The sequence below is a fragment of the Rhagoletis pomonella genome, unplaced genomic scaffold (genome assembly GCF_013731165.1).
Source record: "Rhagoletis pomonella isolate Grant_MI unplaced genomic scaffold, Rhpom_1.0 Rhpom_scaffold_00005, whole genome shotgun sequence".
Classification (NCBI taxonomy): Eukaryota; Metazoa; Arthropoda; class Insecta; order Diptera; family Tephritidae; genus Rhagoletis; species Rhagoletis pomonella.
The window spans coordinates 10,169,086-10,176,596 of NW_023458559.1; the positions used below are offsets into that span (position 1 = coordinate 10,169,086).

The 7,511-nt window shown below is 35.6% G+C and overlaps 1 long non-coding RNA gene across 2 annotated transcripts; it reads left to right on the forward strand.

Annotated features, from left to right (window-relative positions):
* The first annotated feature begins 1,287 nt into the window (after nucleotides 1-1,287).
* On the forward strand, nucleotides 1,288-2,760 carry LOC118738686. 2 transcript variants are annotated; one of them, XR_004992928.1, is made up of 4 exons: nucleotides 1,288-1,349; nucleotides 1,459-1,587; nucleotides 1,650-2,209; nucleotides 2,366-2,760. It is a non-coding gene; the product is annotated as an uncharacterized LOC118738686 (long non-coding RNA). The 2 variants fall into 2 exon arrangements; XR_004992927.1 differs by lacking the exon at nucleotides 1,288-1,349 and adding an exon at nucleotides 1,377-1,386.
* The last annotated feature ends 4,751 nt before the right edge of the window (nucleotides 2,761-7,511 follow it).

The window sequence follows — 7,511 nt, forward strand, 5'->3', positions numbered from 1 at the left end:
GAACAGACCCAAAATATCGAAATTGAGCCTCGTCTAACTTCAAATAACACCAACTGGCTTAAATATAAAAAGTACATCAGTAGTCACCTTAAATTAAACGCTGCACTTAACTGCGAGCGTGATATAGACTCCCTTGTTGAACATTTTAATGAAACCTTTACTTCAGCCGCTGGCCTGGCAATACCAAATCAAGTCCAAGTACCACCTACGCATACATCAGTTACAAATACCGAAATAGAAAAACTTGTGGCAGAAAAGCGGCGCCTAAGAAGACAGTGGCAGAGCCATCGCTCACCAACCTCACAGCTACTGTATAAAGCTGCCAGTAGAAAACTGAAACAAGCACTCAAACGTGCAGAGGATCGCAACTTGCAAAGGTACATTAAGAAGGTTTCCCCGTATTCTACTGAAGGATACTCTCTATGGAAATCGCTAAAATACTTCAAACCACCAGTGGCTACAGAAATGCCAATTAGGAACCAATGTGGAACCTGGGCTCGTAGTGAGCAGGAGAGAGCCGAGTGTTTTTCACACCATTTAAAGAATAGGGGTATTCTCTGAGTCTTGCAAAGCCCTTGCATGGTGCACAGATTGCACGGATTGCACGGTAAAAACCGGTTTTCGTATGGGACAGCTTTGCAAACCGTGCAATCCGTGCACCGTGCAAGGGCTTTGCAAGACTCAGAGAATACCCCTAATGTGTTTCAGCCAAACTGTCCAACGAACAACTTCAGGCTGCCACGGCTAACCAAAAATACAAATGAGCTATACACACCTAGCAAGACAAACTCTTCAGAAGTAAAAGCTATAGTAAAGCAGCTTAATCCAAAGAAATTGCCGGGTGCTGATTTTATAACTCCGAAAATGCTAATAGAGCTACCGAATGTTGCACTAGCAATTCTTTCTGACCTTTTCAACGCTATCCTCAAATTCGGTTACTTTCCGAAGTCATGGAAAAGGTCGAAGATAATCATGATAGCCAAACCTGGAAAAGACGCAATACCACAGTATACCAGTAGAATAGGTTTTTGTTTTTGTAGCTGTTTCGTGGTGAAAGTCCTTTATGGGGACCAAATTTTCCCACAAGAAATTGGACGCATGGTTGCTTTTGCGTCTCAAAAGAATGAATATAGAAAACATTACAAAAAGTCTAAGTTAATACAATTATATTCAACTAAAAATAATCACAATAATTTGCACTTATGAGTTAATGTGATAATCATGTGTAAAAACTCTTTTCAACTATTATTTATCACTAAACAATTTTGCGGATCAGATTGCTCGGAGCGCTTGTGTTGTTTACCAAGAAAATGCAGCCCTGTTGGTTTTTATTTCTGTATCGCATCGCGGTGAGTTTCTATTTCTTGGTAATTCTGTTGTGAAATGGTAAACAAATTATTGAAATTTATTTATTTGATGTGTAAAACATTTCATTAATGCAATTTTCTGTATTTTCAGACTATTAATTACAAGCACAGCATCATCAACGGTGATTGCAAGAACTACTGCAATCCCTGCGGTTTTTCCTCTTGGTAAATGCGTTCTGGTCGTGACCAAGGGTGGTCTCCCAAATCGGCCGGGAATAAGGTTAGTCATTTTAAATTTTATATCTTTGTTCGTCGACATTATATGACATGTCATCATTGCAGGCTATTGTTGCAGAACAAAACGCCGCAACCACTGCTGGGGTAAATATGTTCCAGCAGAACTGCCCCCCGCCGTCGGTGTAATGATTTCGATAGCTGAACAAACGCCATCTCCTGGGCATTCCCACAGCTTGCCGACACTAGCTATTATAGCACGTGTGAATGCAACTGCGGCTAAATTTGGTTATTAACAGTGCAATAGTACCATGTCATTGGCAAAAACACTAAGGGCTGCTGGCACACAGAGGTTGTAAAGTTTTTGGTATCGATGATCTTACTCGAAGAAGACGATGGCCGAAAACATATGATGAAACATCTTCTGGCAAGCCTTTGAAAATCGTTAAGTCAGACGGAGTCTTCACATACGATATTTAACACATGGCTGGAATTCGTTAGCGGACAGAGCACACATTTACAAAATATTTATCGTTCTACAGAACGTTCATGCATATTCGATTCCGATTTTATGGGTTGATTACGGAGGACAACCGAACTTCAGTTGGTTGGCCAGTGGCTGAAATGGTATTACCGATGGCAACTAGCAACTGAAAGCTGGCAACTAAGTTGCTATATTGGCAACTGCATTCTTGTGGCTGCCGCGAAATTTTTATTGAGATACTTTATTTCTTTTTTCAACTTTTTTTTTTTTTAATTGTACCACCTTGAATTTTATGAAACTTAATTATTGCTATTCATAATAAAAAACATTTTCATTTCAGTGGCGCTGTCCATCGGCAACCCAACTGAGGTTCCGTTCCCATCCATAATCGATCCATAAGTCATAATCGCACGAACTAATCAAGGCTATCATAGAATCTATCGTAGTCCGATTTTTCGTGAAATCTACGAAAATGCTATTAAGTTCGAGTAGCTACGAACGCAGCGCTTGCTTTGAATACACACGTTCATAGCAGTTCAGATTCAGTGATCGCTTTTTCGTAGATTTTAAGAAAAATCGGACTACAATGGATTCCGCCACCAATATGTTTTCTCCTTTGACAAGATGTTGGAGAATCGCGGCAGCACAGCCGTATACCTACTCTATGCTCTTACGCGCATATGCTAAATTTCTCGCACCTAGCTAAAGTGCTTGACAAAGGCAGAACGCATATCTTCAACATACTAACTTAAAGTAAAAAAGTTTAAGGCATGCAATAAAAGAATACAACAGAACCAAAAAATGTTCTCAAAACTATTAAATATAAAAAATTGCACGAATAAAATTCATAATTTAAAATAAAATATCGCAATTGTTTTTTATATGTACATACGTATTTACAAAATAAATCTTAAAGTAAGTCCTAAACATATAAATGACTAATAAGAAAAATAATAAATAACAGTAATATGAAAAAGTATGTCGAGAAATCTCTAAATAATAGCGAAACTGTATCTCAATAATAACAAGTCATTTTAAGCAAAAAATACAACCGACTTCAATGCGCATTTAGGTCGTTCTGGTTACGTAGAACGTATTCTACAGAAAAAAATCAAGATACATATTTAAGGATTTTAAGTAAAAATAAATAAAGGAAAACTTGTTCGTGATATCTCGACCAAGGTGTATTCATGATACAAAAATCTGAAGGTAAAACCGCTGAAAGGCAGACTGAACATTTTTAAAGTTTGCTAACATTACAAAAATGTTTTCAAATTTCCAATCTCACAAATACATTCTCATTTTCAGTCTCAAATAAATGAAAATTTCAATATTTTCATCTATTTGTTTTTTGTTTTACTTTTATTTGGCATTTGAGTTGCTCTCAAAATTTCAATTTTATAAAATAGACTAACTTCAAAAAATAAATGATGGCCGACGAATTGAGCAAGCGGTTTTACCTTTAAATATTTGTATCATGGGTGTATTAAATAAGAGGCCGTATGCATAAATCCTAAGCAAATGCTTTTTCTTAAAATTGCAGACCTTTCACTAAATTTTTTCAAATAAATTTAAGTGAAAGGTATGAAAATCTGAGAAAAAGTAATGGCTTAGTTTTTATGCATACGGCCCAAGGTGTTATTAACAACTCAGTGCGGCTCTCTTTTAAGATACTATTATGTAGAAAAATATAAACAAACGATTCAAAAATCATACAAATGGATGGTTCTTCTGAGAGCATGGTCAAATTCAATCACGCTTTGTTAAATACAATTTGATCTCTACTAAATAATATACTTCCTCTGTAAATATTTTATGAATTGTTCCAAAATTCGCTCCGAGGGCGTTCACTGTTGATCATTTGATTTAAATAGTTTGTCAAACAATTAATACTATAGTTTGATCTAAGTTAATATATTCTTCAGTAATTAATTATATTATATTAAAACATAAGCTTATGAGAAATCATTTAGTCTTAGCATGCATATTTTATATCGTGAACCAAAATTCGCTCCGAGCGCGTTCACTATTGATCTTTTGATTCAAATATTGTTTGTCAAGTATTCAGTAGTGAAGTTTGATCGGAGTTTATATATATTATTCAGTAATTAATCATATTAAATTGAAATATAAAGGCATAATATGGTAGAAAATTAGAAATTATTTAGTGTTAATATGCATAATTCGCTTCGTGTTCCAAAATTCGCTCCGAGTCCGTTCACTATTGATCATTTGATTTAAATAATTGTTTCTCAAGCATTCAGTACTATAGTAATTGATCACATTTTATTAAAATATAAACGTTTAATAGGGTAGAAATTGTGAAATTATTTAGCTTTAGCATGTATAGTCGCCAGAGACAATTGCAGAAAACTGCAACTACTCGTGAAAACTTACAATAAAAGCAATGTAGATGAAAGTAATAAATATTAGCATTAAAATTAGATCCATATATAAAACATTTTACATCAGTCAATTGAAGTAAATCGGAATATATTTTTACATATAAGATAGTTTGCATTTAACTCATAAAGTACATATTTCACTAGAAATATTTTTAAGATCATTTTGAATTGCAAAAGTAGCGCTAATTAGTTGTATTGAAGTATAAAACATTTTATTACGTTCATTTTTACTTATAAAGCGCATAACAATATTTCTCTCGCCATTTTCCGATGTTAAAATTGTTCACCACATTATTTTGCTGCACAGCACCCTGAATGCGGTAAAACAGTTGCTCGCAACCCTCAAGTCCTTTATGGGGACCAAATTAACAGCCACAACAACAAAAACCTTTTCTACTGGTATACTGTGCGCAACACAGCCATCCCAGCGTTGCCATTTTAGCCGTTTTCCGGCTAGATTTAGCCGGTTTTGATAGCAACTAGCCGGAGAAAATTCAATCTAGCCGGCAGCCGATTTGTTAGCCGGTTTGTAAAAAAAAGTTAGCCGTTTTTAGCCGATTTTACTATTTGCCTAATTTCGACGTGCAAAAAGTAAACAAGTTGTTCGAAAGCAATAATGCAGACCCAATGAAGATTTTTAATGAACTCAATGTTTTACTTTCGCATCTATGCTCCCTAGTGGTTATTAGCGCGAACACATTTGATCCTATATGCTCCCCGTTGTAACCATACCTTGCTCCATTTCCTCAGCTTTATCACAGTTTTGAAGAGTATTTAAAAACAAAAGTAAGCACAAACGCTTTTGACCACGAAGCCGAGAAAATAATTCGAGAAAATGGTCGCTATTTTATTATCACTTTAATAAAGGAATTACGCCTCCCTACAAATATTGCCACACTAAAAAAAATTTACTTTTTTCGGTTGGAAATGCATTAAGAGTAATTAAACCAAAAGTATTTGTTCAACTACAGCAACAAAAACACAAATATAATGCCGACGAAATAACATCCATAGAGATGCAATGGCAACGGTTAACGTTACATACCTGGAGTAATTTAGACTCAACTGTAAAATTTTGGGCCGAAGTTTATCAATTTCGAAATGCCCTAGGAGAAAACCCTTTTGCTCACCTTTGCAACCTAGTTTTTAGTTTGCTTGTTTTGCCTATAAGTAATATATAAGATACGGTTTAAAACGTGAAGAAAAATGTGGATTTTCACTAAACCATTTTAGCCGTTTTTTGCCAGAGTCTATGTGAAATTTCACTAAAACATTTTAGCCGTTTTTAGCCGCTTTTTTTTGCCAATCTAGCCGGTCGGCCCAAAAAGTTCTGGCAACACTGAGCCATCCTCATACAGACCAATAAGCTTACTGCCCTGTCTTTCCAAAGTATTCGAAAAAGTACTCCTATCAAAGATATCTCCCTTTCTCCATGAACGCAATTCAATACCAGCACACCAATTTGGCTTCCGAGAAAAACATGGTACAATTGAACAAGTTAATTGAATTACAAATGAAATCAGAAGGGCATTTGAGCTCAGAGAGTACTGCTCTGCAATTTTTCTCGATGTGGCACAAGCATTCGACAAAGTGTGGCACGACGGTCTTCTATATAAAATTAAAAAATTGTTGCCGCCGGAATTCTACAAAATATTTGAATCATACATAACTAACAGAAAATTTGCTGTTAAAGTATCTAATTTCACTTCAGAAAACATGTCGATAACGGCTGGCGTTCCTCAAGGTAGTGTACTCGGGCCTATGCTGTATATCATCTACACTTCAGATATTCCAACTAGCAAGAATATACTCACATCCACCTTCGCTGATGATACCGCCTTAGTAAGTCGTAATAAATGTCCCAACAGAGCCTCAAGAGTACTAGAGGAACATTTACTACGCATAGAAGAATGGCTGGCAAACTGGCGCATAAAAGTCAACGAACAGAAGAGTAAACATACAACATTTTCACTCAGACCGCAAGTATGCCCCCCAATCAAATTAAATAATGTCCATATTCCACAAGCCAATGAGGTGACATATCTAGGAATACACTTGGATAGGAGACTAACTTGGCGCAAACACATATCAACCAAGATTACACAAATGAAGCTAAAGTGAGCTAGCGTGAACGGGCTTATAAACAGTAAATCAAAACTGAAACTAGATTATAAAGTACTTGTATATAATACAGTGATTAAGCCTATATGGATGTATGGTATTCAACTGTGGGGTACGACCTGTGCAACCAACATTGACAGGATCCAAAGATTCCAATCTAAAACGCTAAGGGCCTTAACGGGAGCACCGTGGTATGTCCGCAATGAAAATATACATAGAGACCTTGGTATACCGACGGTTAAATCTGTAATCGACAGCAGCAGAGAAAAATACAAAATAAAACTGCGTAACCACCCAAATCCGCTGGCAAGTGGCCTGCAGCAGATCCAAAAAATAAATGCAAGTATAATTAAAAAAATATATATATTTTAGACATTTTTTTCTATGAATAGCTTACGCATGGCTATGCTCTTATTAAAATTCTTAGTGTAAAATTTGTGGACTTTAGTGGCTTCCTGGTGGCATATAATTAATTTTGTAGGGAAATGGCTGTTTAATTCTTTTTAGTGGATAAATTGTCTTTACAAAAATACCAAACAAGTTCACATTGCAGATAACCAATTTTTCGATTTTTGCCCACTTAGGCGGCACTGTGCGTCGCCCTGGTGAAGTCATTTGGATGAACTCGAAACGAATCCGTTTCTTCGAGCCTACAAGTTTTTTGAGGAACCTTCGGTCTGGTTGGACAAGTTCCACGCCAAAATTTTTATATATCTAAGCACAAATAAAAGTCATTCATTTGGATAGTAAACCGTTTTTATTATGAAAATTTTTTATCATGACAGAATATGGAATCCACAATGTACACTTGTGCTCAGAAAATTAAGCCACCTACATCATATAAATATAAATTTTTTTTATAAAGGTATAGTTCACTCTATTGGCCTTATTAATAAAAAATAAAATTTGTGGTTATGAAGGTTTTTTAAATTTGGTAGAAAACTGTACTTTTACTTTAAA